The sequence below is a fragment of the Haemaphysalis longicornis genome, unplaced genomic scaffold (assembly GCF_048455015.1).
Source record: "Haemaphysalis longicornis isolate Haplotype H1 unplaced genomic scaffold, Haemaphysalis longicornis Haplotype H1 scaffold_9, whole genome shotgun sequence".
Classification (NCBI taxonomy): domain Eukaryota; kingdom Metazoa; phylum Arthropoda; class Arachnida; order Ixodida; family Ixodidae; genus Haemaphysalis; species Haemaphysalis longicornis.
Window position 1 is genome coordinate 66,802,887 of NW_027526460.1, and position 12,537 is coordinate 66,815,423.

Sequence of the window (12,537 nt, forward strand, 5' to 3'; positions counted from 1 at the left end):
CTTATGAAAATACGAAAATGCTCATGTCCGCCGTCTTATGTGCCGGCTCAAAAATATTTATATGTGATTACAAAGCTTGATAACCAGTTTTGAACATTCATAAAATTTACTGCACGCGGTCGATTGCACGCGAGCGCCGAATGGCAGTAGTCAAGCGTGTGAGATTTTAAATGCAGAGCATTTCTTTAACTCGCACTGTCACCCGTCGTCCCTCGGCGTTGTACCGGTTGTACGCTCTGAACAACAGGTGCGGGCGCGCATGCGCGTGCTCCAGCGCTGAAAGAGGCGTTGCAGCAGCAGGTGCTACCTCCTCTCCCTCTACTGCGCGCGCTAAGGCAGCGGCGCAGCGTCAGCGTCGAGCGGCCGATCCCGAGCGTCGAGAACGAGAGGCCGCCGCCAGTCGTCAGCGTCGAGGTGCGGATCCATCGAATCGAGAGCGAGACACGGCTTCGAAACGTCAGCGGCGAGCGGCGGACCCCGCGTTACGAGAACGAGATGCCGCGGTCGGCCTTGATGACGTAGTGCACGACGTACGCCACGCACGCGTAGTGGTCGAGGATGATCTGCAGGTCCCTGTTGGAGTCGAGAACCCTTCCGATCCACGGGTTGAACGCGTTCACGCGCTTCTCGGCGGGGCTCCTCGCGTGAAGCACGCACGGACGCGACGCGCCAGCCCGCAGAATATCCGAGTACTCCTCCCCGGACCGCACGTTGAAGGCGCGCAGGAACTCGTCCAAGCTGGCAAACTCCCCGTGCTCCAACGCCTCGTGCATTTCGTCGTACTTTGCCTTCAAGCGCCGTCGACGCACCCGTACGACAACAACAACTACAACTATCACCGCCAACTACCACAACCTACGCCACGTAACCACCCCCAATGCTCTGCATTTACTCGTGTCCCTCGCGCGGGTGGCATGCGACGGAGGTTTTTTTCATCGCACTGCATGCGCTATATGGCAGTTGCAACATGTGGGTTTTTCTACTAGGAAGTTAGCACATAGCGAATACGCAACAGCTCATAATGCGTAACAAGTATTGTTTACGAAACGGAAGTAGGGGACTGCGGGACGTAGGTGATTTTTTTAATGGCGAATGGAACTGAAAAATGATGGCGATATTGGGGGGCAGCAGACAATAGCCACGTCTTCTTTCTCTAATATTTGCAACATCCTCGCGGGCGCGCGATTAGCACAGGATGATACTGAAAAATCCACTTAAAATTTTCAACCAATTCCATTTTCTTTCTTTTTGCGTATAAATGGCGAGATGTATAAGTTTCCGGTGTTTTACGCGGGAGCATTAGCCCTTCTCACGCCTGATTCCTGGCCAATCCCCCACGTGGGTATGAGCTACGTCACAAGGAACAAAAACAACAACAAGGCTGAAGCTGACATTAAACAGTTTTCAGCGGTCATTCCACGCTACTGCATTTGTCGCAACCAAATTCTTTAAGCAGTCCATGATACAAAACGATGTCCTGCCCGTTTTTGCCACCCGTGCTAGTCCCTACTTTTGCTTTTATCGATGCTTGAGGCTTCGGTGATACCTGCGGTTTGTGGAGTCGGGCCGCGGTAAGTGGGTTGTCTCGACCGTCGTTTGTCCTGGATGACCTTGCAGTGCTTGTGCAGGCGTCACGTGATATTTGCGTCGGATCGCTTTTATTTTCTTGGAGGATATCGGGTATCGGTTGGCTGTAATGTGGGCATCGATCCATTTATACGGGGTTTTTCCTTTCTTCCTCGTATTCCCGATCAGTCGGCAATTTTTCACGCACTTCCGTGGAGCCGTCTTTGTAGTACTTGCACCTGCTTTTTGTGGGTCCACCTTGATTCGCTTTTTCTGTTTTGACACCGGGGTCCTAAAATCTCCACGTTGTACCTTGGCCAACACAATTCCCATGGAAGCTGTGCTGCTGTGATGACGAACTCCATCAAGTGTCTCCATCGGTGAGCCTTGGTTTCCTTTAGGGTTTCTATATTTATAATGCGCAACTTTGCTAACCTGTGGTCTTCGTGGGCGTTCATTAGGTCATTCCTGGCGCGCTGATCTCCCCGCCTAGGAAAGACTGCACAAACAGGGCAACTAGTCAGATGCCCCCCCCTCTCCCCGCCCCCCCCCCCCCCTGCGTTGCTCTTATGACTAGTTCGGTAAACTTCATCGTTGGGAGCGATATTATCTGAGCATTCAAAACAAGTGGCTCCCTCTACTTCGTCAGTTGATGCGACAATTCCTTGTAAAAGAGCACCTGGTGGGGTGACTGTTGGTTCCTGATGAGCTGCTTTCAAAGGCATCGTTAAATCACCGTTTCTGTTCAGAAGGTCACCGTTCTGCAAAGTCGATTCGTTGGTGTTTACGGTACAGTCCTCTTCCTCTAGGGCTATTTTTGCAGTGTCATCGGTAGAAGTGCTTTTGCAATTCCGTGAACACTCGGTCCATTCTAAATTTTTTTCAGCAGGATAGAATCTTCGAATTCATATCATGCTTCACATAATTTTGTTAAGTCATCCAGGCCGACCAGTTTTTCAATCCGGCTATCCAGCTTCTTTATAATCACGTGTTTTTCGATTAGGCTTTTCCGGAGCAAAATCACCTTACCAATTGATGGGGCCTCTGCATTCATCTCTGCCCTTATGTCCTTAATCACTGCAATTGCGTCGTTTCTGATGAGGGTTCGTCGTTCGTACACAGACTCCATGCCCGCGCTCGGCGTCGTTAGTGTCGGTGGGTCGACGAGAACGGTCATGGTCGGTGGAATCGAAGCATTTGTACGTTGGTCTTCGCAAGGCTTTCGCCAAGAATCGGTAAAGTGGAAGGTCGAAGCCGTTTATTCCGCTGATTCCTAAAGACGTTCATTCAGAGTCGGTGCAGTCTTGTTGAGGCCGTGGGATGCGGTACACGTTTGGCGCGTCCTCAATCCCTTGGGTTTTCTTCGCGGACTCTTGCGGTCATGGGTCAGGAGCAGCAGTCCAGTGCCATCGCAGTCCTGTCACTCACGTCATCGTTGATGGCAGTCCGCAAACTACGTTCTTCAACTGTTTAGATCTTTCAATCTTGTTTATGGCCCCATATTTGTCGAAGAAACGGAAGCGGGTGACCGCGGGACGTGGGTGAGTCTTTTTAATGGTGAATGAAACTGTACAATGCGCGTGCTCCACTCTTATCGAGTGGAGCCAAGCGTAGGTCGCAACAAAAAGCGCCCATGTTATTGTAGCAGATACGCAACATTAGAAGCGTCCAGCACAGCTACGCAGCTGTTGGTGCATCTAAGAACCCAACACATCTGTTTAGACTTCGCTTCAGCGCACATAACCGCTCACAACACCCCCAGAACATTCACAGCACCGAAGCAAAAACCTCACAAACAACAGAAGGCTGCGTACTTCAATGCACCCGCTCATTCCGTCAACGAGGAAAGCACCGAGTGGCGGCGCCATGCGTCCAACTGCCCGATCCGTTTAAGGAGTATCACATGGATATGAATTCATAAAATGTACAAGGCATAGAGACTTGCCTCCGTCAGGGCGCGAGGAAGGCAAATCGAAACGTTGGCAGCACTTTACATACAAAAATATTATTTATTAATACCAATAATAATATTTATGTGTGTGTGTATCTCTATGTGCACGAGCGTGGGCTGCATGCAAGCGCATGTGCGTTCGTGTGTTTGCGTTTGTGTGTGCATGGGTGCTCGCGTGCGTGGGCACGTGAGGGTGCGTGTATGTGTGTGCGCGCTGCATGTTTGCGCGTGTGCGTGTGTGTCTGTGCCTAGGTGCGCGCGTGCGTGCGTACGTGTCGTGTGTGTGCCTGCTTGCGCGCGCCTGTGCACGTCTGTGCGTGTGTGTGTATGGCCGTGTGGTATGTGGGTTCATGTGTATGTGTGTGCGCGCGCGCGTGTGTGTGTGTTTGTGTGCGTGTGTGCTTAATGAACGGCGAATAGGTAGCACGAAAATTATTGTGTGTACTTGCCTTCTTAATTTGTTGACGAAAAATATATATAAAACATTTTGCACTGAGCAAAGCGTCCCAAAGTTGGGCTGCGGCTGTTGGACTCTGATATATGGACTATTTATTATGTCACTGTCCATGTTTAGAAAAGCGCCCCCAAAACAAGTTTTCGCTTTCTAACAGTCATGTCTGGGACTCGAATGGAAGGTCAAACTTGCGTGAGCAAAAAGGGAACTTCAAAATGTTGTGAACTCCTGTTAAGACGAACTTGAAGTGACCACGGTGGTTTGCGTGTCTTATAAGAGGTTCGTCTTATCAAAAGCCCTTCCAAAAAGAATCGGCACCACACCCAGGTGGATGAAAAATTCTTGCTTCGACGCGGTGAATGAAGTAGACTTACAATAGAGGAAAAGGACAAAAAAATCATTTATTCGAGTGCGTGACATCATAGAAGATGTCCTGAAGGGCTCTTGTCTGATTTTATCTAGTACTAGCGTCTAAGGGAGAGCGTACCGTTGCTACCTCAAGCAACAGCACAGCAGAGATCGAAAAGAAATTCCTCGCTTTCTCCGCAGTGACGCGGTGGGAATCGCGACGCGCAGCTCTCGCTGAGAGACAGCATTGGTCAGGAGAGCTGCAACGTTCGTGAACTGGAATTATCCATCACCGCTTCTTTTTAACTTTCTTTATCCGCCTATCTTTGCCCCTCTCTCCTCCAGGGCAGAGCGGCCACAAAACTCGCTTTTTGTTTGCGTTGTCGCTGGCTGGCAAATTAAAGCGTGGGAGAAGTGGCAGTTTTATGGGCGTGTCTGCCTTTCTCCCTACCCTTCTTTTCGTGGTTGACTTTTACCTTTCATTATCCTTGGTCGCGTAACTGCTCCGCTGCACCCCCGCCGCGACTGCTATGTTCGCAACGCAGAATCAACAGCCGGGGTGGTCACCACGTGTGTTCCTTGTCTTAACCAAAGAGTATACGTGCAAGGCTGTTCGTGTTAGGCGTTTTTTTTTTTTAATTGGGTCTATGAAAAAACAAACAAACCTTCTCACGTTTTTCCGCATCAGTGAGAATTCTTCGTAAGTAAGTTTCGTTTAACGTGAATCAACAGTATATCAAGGTATTATGCCCGAGGTTTTTTTTTTTTCGGAGAATCCTGAGTACACTTCAGAAGTGTAAAATTGCGGTATATAATCGCGGCATATATAAAAATGAGGTGTGATGAAGATCAATAAAACCTAGTATAGGAGTGGAAATACGAAGTCTAAACCACACAAAAAGCATGAAAACCAGAGCACGTAAACAATCAAAACTAGTAACAAGCTGACGTTTAACGTCGCTCGCGCTCTGAGGCATGCCTGTGGCCTTCAAAGATAGAAGTAAGACTTTCGCAGACTTTCGCAATACTCCCACGTGCAACGACTGCGTCACGGCCTATGCTGTTAATGCGTGGTTGACGAATGGTTGCTGTTGTCTTTTCGTTTAGTGAATAGCCTCAAGGCTTAGTAGACATTAAGCGAGTCCTATCTATATTCAGAAAACTAGTTTGGCGTCCAGGATACAATCCAGCAAGAAACGCTAGGCAGAACCATGGAGCCTCCGATGGAATGCGTGTCTTGCAGAAAATTTACGCCCGCTGCCATCACACATTTCCTTCGAATGTCTTCATGTCCAGTGGATAGCCATATTAGGTTATGATGGTCTTCCGGAACCGTTTCATCAGAGCAGGACCACCGCTACCGAAAAATATGCACCCCGTACATAACCAAGAGCGGCGACAGGCCAGGCCCGAAGCCCTACACAAAATACATAAAAATCTGAGGATGGGGTATACGTAGACGCTGCTGATTACATTCCTCGCGACGCCATGGCCCTCGCAGTGGTCAGTTTCTGTGGGGATTCATTTGCCTCATGGTGGTTCGAGGTGGGCGAAGAGGCGGCCATCGCCCTGGCGACGACAGCTTCTCCAAAAAATAAATTCGTCGTTAGCATCTCTAATTCGGCTATTTTAAACCATTCGAGAGGGCGAATTTCACCCGAGGCGTCCCAAATCCTAAAATCCCGATCCCATGACGAGCGGAACGGGAAGATATACTTGATATGGGCACCAGCCCACTCGGGCCTGGCCGGAAACTAGTGTGCGCACGATGCGGCTCGAGGCTGTACCGACCGAGCTGGTGTGGACACTCCTGACCGAGACGCTCACTCGCCTCGCTGGACGGGCAGAGTGTCTTACAGGGAGCTGACTACTCATTACCGGCTTCAACGAGCCCGCAACCACCCCCCTCCTCCCCGCTCATCCATCCCTCAGTAAAAGGAAATATGTGGTTTGGCGGCATCTTCAGACGAACTCGTACCCAAACCCCGTCGGCTATAGTCATTGTTATCCTGAACAGTTTTAAGATAAATGTAGGAGATGCAAGGAACGCGCCGATCTTGCACATATATTATCGGCATGTCCTCATGCGACTACTCAGAGACGCAAAATTATCAGTAATGAGCACTGGGAGACCGTACTGCTCAGCTCAGACCCGGCGGATCACGTCTGGGCCATCCAGTTAGCCGAAGACGCTGCTAGGACCTAAGGGCTCCTGGCCGACGCCTAGGGTGGAGGTCTAGCTCTCCTCCACAAACTGGACAAATAAAAGTTATTTCTCTCTGCACATTTCAAGCGCCCTCAGAAGGGCCCTATCCATCCATTCGTGCGGGTAGCAGCAAGAGCCGGATCCTTCGTAGTACTGTACAAACTTCTCCACCCTGGAAAGGTTCAGGGGGAGGCGAACCAAACACGGAGGTTTGACAGCACGCGTTCGGCGTCGAAGAGCCCCCTTTGTAAATTCATGTGGTTTATGGGCCACTTCGGAGCTGGGAGGGGGGGGGGGGATGCTGGGGCCGGTCAGTTGTGCTAAAGGAAATCGGCCTGTTCATTTCCTACGGTACTGGTGTGACCAGGAACCCATGACACAATCACCATTGATGGCATTTTGCAGTGGAGGTCATGAATTCGTTGGCAGAAAATAGGAGTCTGCGCAACCTGTTTCAGATAATACTTTAACTGCGTAAAATCGGTACGAAGACTGATGGTTGTCAAGACTTGATTGGAGGAGGCCGCACGTAGCAGGGCGTCGTGCATAGCCTCACTTATAGCAGGATCGGGGTGCATGTGGCAGAAGCATAGGGAATGCGGCCGTTGATGCTGGCATGAGTGGGGCTGGTTCACACTGTGATTCCATATATCGTTCTGCATGCTGTGTCAGTGTATAAATTGCCTTGATCACCTGCACCCGTTTTATTTGCGAGGGGAACGAGCTGTACTTTACCATCCTCGCTTCACCTTTTCTAATGGAAACTGAAAGCGCAAAATAGACACGGACAAAGAAAGGGGACAACAGGACGAGCGCTAACTACCAACAAAATGTATTTGGAAAAAACCACAATGTGGCATGTATATATTGTGGTTTTTTCCAAATACATTTTGTTGGTAGTTAGCGCTCGTCCTGTTGTCCCCTTTCTTTGTCCGTGTCTATTTTGCGCTTTCAGTTTCCATTATGCATCACCAACAGGCCCAAACCATGACCCTTTTGGTCACCTTTTCTGCCGTGGCTTTTCTTGTTGGAGAATAAAATCGCATAACCCTGCGCCGGAAGGCCATCCTTACTTTCCTGAGGGACCCGGGTACCCCGATTAAAGTGCTCGTACCGTGTATGGGTGTTCTGCAGACATGAATACTTTGACAGACGCACAGCTCGGAGTCGAGGTATAAGCTCCTGAATTGTATACTGAGCTGAGCTTGTTCTTGAAGGACCGGTATTGGGGTGATGCGAGGAAGGCCGGTGATGGCTTGCATGGCTTCTCGGTTAACAGCCTTTAGTTTAGCACGCTGGAAAACAGGTAGACGCTGAAACTGGGCTTCGTAAACCAAACTTAGTTGGAGCACAGCGCACACGAGCATCCGAGAGACCTCAGTTCTTGTACCAACCGCTTTTGTCGCAATGCGGAGGATTGGGCAAATGGTATTCGCCGTCGTTTGCCTCACAGCTTTCAGCCATCCTGTAGCGGCACCAGCTTGGTGAATATGCAGACCCATAAAATGGAGCTTTGTTGCTTCCGCAAGCTGATGAGTGCCGGTGAGCATAGATGGAAGTTGGACGGTGAGCTTCTTGCCGCCAGCTTTGTTAGTGACTGTCATATACTTCGTCTTCTCGGCGTAGACAGTAAGACCAACCTTTGCTTCAAATGCCGGGATAACATCAAGTGCATTCTGCAGGGCTGTACAATGTATCTGTACGTAGAACGGGGTTTAGAAGTGCTGCCTAAGCGCTTGAAATCCGGAACAGTGGCTCAAAATGAGTTCAATCGCCTCTTGGGTGGCATACTTGTCACAAGCTGGGCTATTGGCAATGACGATTGCAAAAACTGAAGCTTTAATGAATGTGACGCATCGCAATAGGCGACAAAGAAAGAAAATGTCTGAGCACGGCATATTCATACGAAAGGATGGGATGGTCACTGCGCGAAAAGTAAGCGTAGTCGTTAACCTCTGAGAGAAAAAAACAGCTTCTTAAGTTTACCAACGGTTTATGTTGGGGTCGCAAGTATGGATACGTACTCGACGGAAGAGCGCTTTTAAACTACAGTACCACCTTTTTCGGGGAGACAAACAAGGTTTTTGCAGAATAAATAAATACATTTGAAGTATGCGCGCACTGGTTGGAAAAGTTGATGGATCATGTATACATTCTTTGCTGTTGCGAATAAATTGTAGTTGTTTGTTCGTTCTTCACTTGTTCTGTACATTTATTTAGTTCAGTGTTTGTCGTGCAGTAAAAAGCTCTCTCCCTTGGGGTGGGCTGCTTGGGATAGCTTGCATTGAAGTAACTGTGGTTGACAGAATGGGGCACTTAGTCCACGAGGGAATGCTTAGAAGTTCTCTGCCGCCCTTATCTCGAGCTGTGCTGAGAAGTCTGATTGCGACTCAGAAGAAATTGCCATGGTTTCCTGCACAAGCCGTGTATAGTGCCGGCTTCACAATCAAAAAGAACCAAAGAATAGTGCTGCTCGGCAACGAAGAGCCACGTGAAAAGCGGGCGTTGCAGCTGTGAGCATGAGTGCGCTGTTTCGCTAATTCCCAAGCATACGCCTCGCTGACTTGGTATACAGCGACGTAAAAGTCACAATTACTAACAGGGCAAAACTGGAAGGAGCAGTCAGCGGGATTTCAATAGGACAATATTGCCTTCGCATACGGTACTCATGACATGTTCTTAGGTATCGTAGTATTTTCAATCAAAGCTTTCGATTTTTCACATATCAGTGCATGAGCGACGAAAGCGCACTGTAGGAAAGCACACTTTCTCTAACGATGATGATATCATGGAGGAGCCTAAATAAACAACGCTTCATGGGGTCAGAAACAAACGTGGGTCCCTGGCGTTACGAAGACGACGACTATCCGATTGAGGCGTTCCGACAAAACAAACCCAGTTTCGGTTTAAACAGGCATGCATGGACGTGTAAAATTAGACACAAATCATGCAAATCTCCGTCAAAGGACGACGATCGTTGAACGCGAGCTATTCTTCTCAAATCCAAATCCGCTGCAATAAAAAGTCGTAACATCGTGTGAGTCAAAGTCAAAGCTCAACGATTCAAAGTCCAGACCAAAAGCGAGTCAAAGTTCCACCTCAGGCGGCAAATAAGGGATCCTCACAAGAAAGCTTGGCGAACACCCATCGTCATCGTTAGACGAACGGGTGAATGATGTTTTGTACATATGCGTACGATATCCCATTAATACGTATGGGTAAAAATAGCGGATATACTGGTGGCAATTTTGTGTGTGTCATAAGATAATGACCACATTGAGTGTCTCCGCCGGCCAGAAGCATGCTTGTGTACGGCGGACAGCTCAGCGGATCAACGGCTTTGCTGTTGTAAACTTGGCCAGCTATCAGCAGGATCCCCTCTGATTCATAGTAGCATCACCACCAAAGCAGTGCTTCTTTATTGAGTTTTTCTTAATCTTTCTCATTATTCCATGCGCACAGTAGCCTGGATAGTTTCACACGTAAACAATTGCTTGGATTGCGCCAGCATTGCTGTGTACAATGGTCCCTTCTACGTCTGGCGGTCGCCCGTTGGACACGCAAGAAGGGGTTTGAATGTCATACTAAAACAGCGCGTGTCAGCCTAAAAAGCCGAGTTAATCAGCATTCAGCAGAGAATTGCCGCGCGTGGAGCGGTTTTCCGAAGTTAAAAAAAACGATGTGTTTGTATCGGCAAGAAGGTATACAGCCGGACATATTGTAGAAGCTTCCAACATCCCTGCCAGCGGCAAACGCAGGCATAGGGCAGCCTCTGTTGCCTCTGATAAAGCAAAAAACGCTATCTAGAAATAAGAGAAGCACTTGTTGGTGGCTTAGGTACACACGGTGAACTTATGGTTACGCTTCTTTATTGCGTTTTTTCTGAATATTTCTGATTTTTGCATGTGCACCTCAATATATTATGCGTACTTGTCAATAAAAACTTGGCTTGGTTGAGAATCTTCTTCTTCGTGTTCTTCTTGAGGGTAATGGGGCTTGCTAATGGTCAGCGCTTGATCATAGAATACTTAGTTTAACGTCAGCACTCGTGACTTCTTTTGCTCTAGGGGTGTCGTTTCGCTGAAGCAGTTTTTCACATCTAACATGTATTCACTGTTGATGAGCTGGTCGCGTGAAGTTTTTGTTTCAGATAAATGGTGTTTTGTCCAACACTGAAAGTTTATTACGAAACACATGGTAGCTCCACTCTTTACTTAGATATTGTAAGCAGGGATAATGCCCGATACACTACTTGACAACTGTACTAGTAATAGAGAACATTTACTATTAGAGGGGGACCACAGTTTAGTTGTAAAAAAGTACCAGTGGTAGCACTCTCTTTCCTCAAAAATTGAAAATAAAATCATGGCTTACTTGATAGAGGTAGGCTAAAGACAGGCAGTAACCGTAAGCAGCCAGTCCTAAAACACAAGCAATAGGAAGATAGCGCATGCTGCCTCTAGTCGCAACAATCGTCTAAGGAAAGTTTCCGAATGCATTTGTCGTAAACAATGTAGGGAAGCATAAACGCTTTTTTTGCGAACGCAATGCAATTCCTTTTTTTTTGTGCGGTCTAGGCTTTGGTCACGAAAGCGTGACCACCTGCTGGTATGACTGATTGCGAGTGTCCTCAAGGTTCCGCTCACACAGTTTCAGAGCAACAATGCGCTCAAACGCGCAATAAGCATGAAACAGACGTATTTTCGACTGACCCATTGTTTACCTGCCCCAAAATCTGCTTCTTGGATGTTAGCTTGTTGTTTATTAGGAAAAAACTAAGGCTTCTATTCTAATAGAATTTTCTTGCATAACAAATATGCGTTGAAGATAACTTATTTATGCTACATGGGGAAACAATGTAAGTCTTTAGGTTCATTGCTCGTTTAAAGTTTCCTTTCTCGGCCCCCTCATGTAGGATTATAGACCCTGTGGTGTTCCTAACTCTTGTTGTTTCTCCTGTGGCAAATCTGAATACAAGGCAGCATGCCCTGTTGCTTCAGTATTGACATATGTTACAACCTGCGTGGGGCGCACTGGGCTTAGGTTGCCACTCTTCCAGTCCTGAAATTCTTTTAAAACAAGGTTCGTTAAGTGTGTTGCTAAATGTTTATTGGATGCTAATTGCTTATTTGGTACTAATTCCTCTGTTGATTGCTTTCGTGAAAGTGTTTTTGGTTTATTGGCTCATTCAATGGGTTCGTGAAATTGTCACTTATGAGTCAAACACGCGCCGCCACATCATGACCGTACGCTGCGTTATTCTACTACAGTACACTATCGATAAACGAAACCTCAAGGGGCAAAAAAAATTTGTTCTATTTAAAAGGAGCTTCATTTACTCAGAGATACATGCAAAAGCGCATATTTATATGCGTACGCATTCTAAAGGGCATTTCATGGAACTCTAAGCACTGGAAGGTGAATGTAGCCGAGAGTTTTTCAGAAAGCAACAATACTACAAAAGATTTAGGACAACATGCACAAAGTTCATTTGGCAACATTTAGTCGCTGTGCCCTAGACAATGCATGGAAACGCGTCAAATGCATCAAAGAGCTGCTTTCGAAGTCAAGAATAATGACCTAAGCGTAACCGCATGGGGCGCACGCCTCCGGCCTCGACTTCACGATTGCTTACGAGCTACCGTATTCAGAAGACGGCAACGCGGTAAGAAAGCACAAATAGCACCACGATGGCACTAACGAGGCGGCAGCAGCTAAGCCCTGTGACCTCGGCGATTTGAATGGAGACCGAATGACCAGAACAAGTACTGTGATGTTGTATTCATCTCGCTAACACGGCTGGCTACTAAGGAGACGAGGCTTACGAGGCCGACGGGGCTGAGAAGAGAAAACAAAAACTAAACAGCCGAAACAGGAAAAAGCTGATGCTATTGGCCATGAGTTTGACAAAAAATTCCATTTCCGGTTCCGTTTACATGGTGAGGGAGAAATTTTAGTTCCTATAACCCAAAGTTTTTTTTTTTTAACTCAATACAAAACCAACCAGCTCAC

At 47.7% G+C, this 12,537-nt stretch overlaps 1 long non-coding RNA gene across 1 annotated transcript in view; it reads right to left on the bottom strand.

Moving 5' to 3' along the window:
* Nucleotides 1-11,054, bottom strand: part of LOC144151453 (uncharacterized) — a 33,924-nt gene extending 22,870 nt beyond the window's left edge. The window contains exon 1 of the long non-coding RNA XR_013318879.1: nucleotides 10,900-11,054. This is a non-coding gene — a long non-coding RNA (uncharacterized LOC144151453). The remainder of the gene's footprint in view (nucleotides 1-10,899) is intronic.
* Between the last annotated feature and the right edge of the window lie 1,483 nt (nucleotides 11,055-12,537).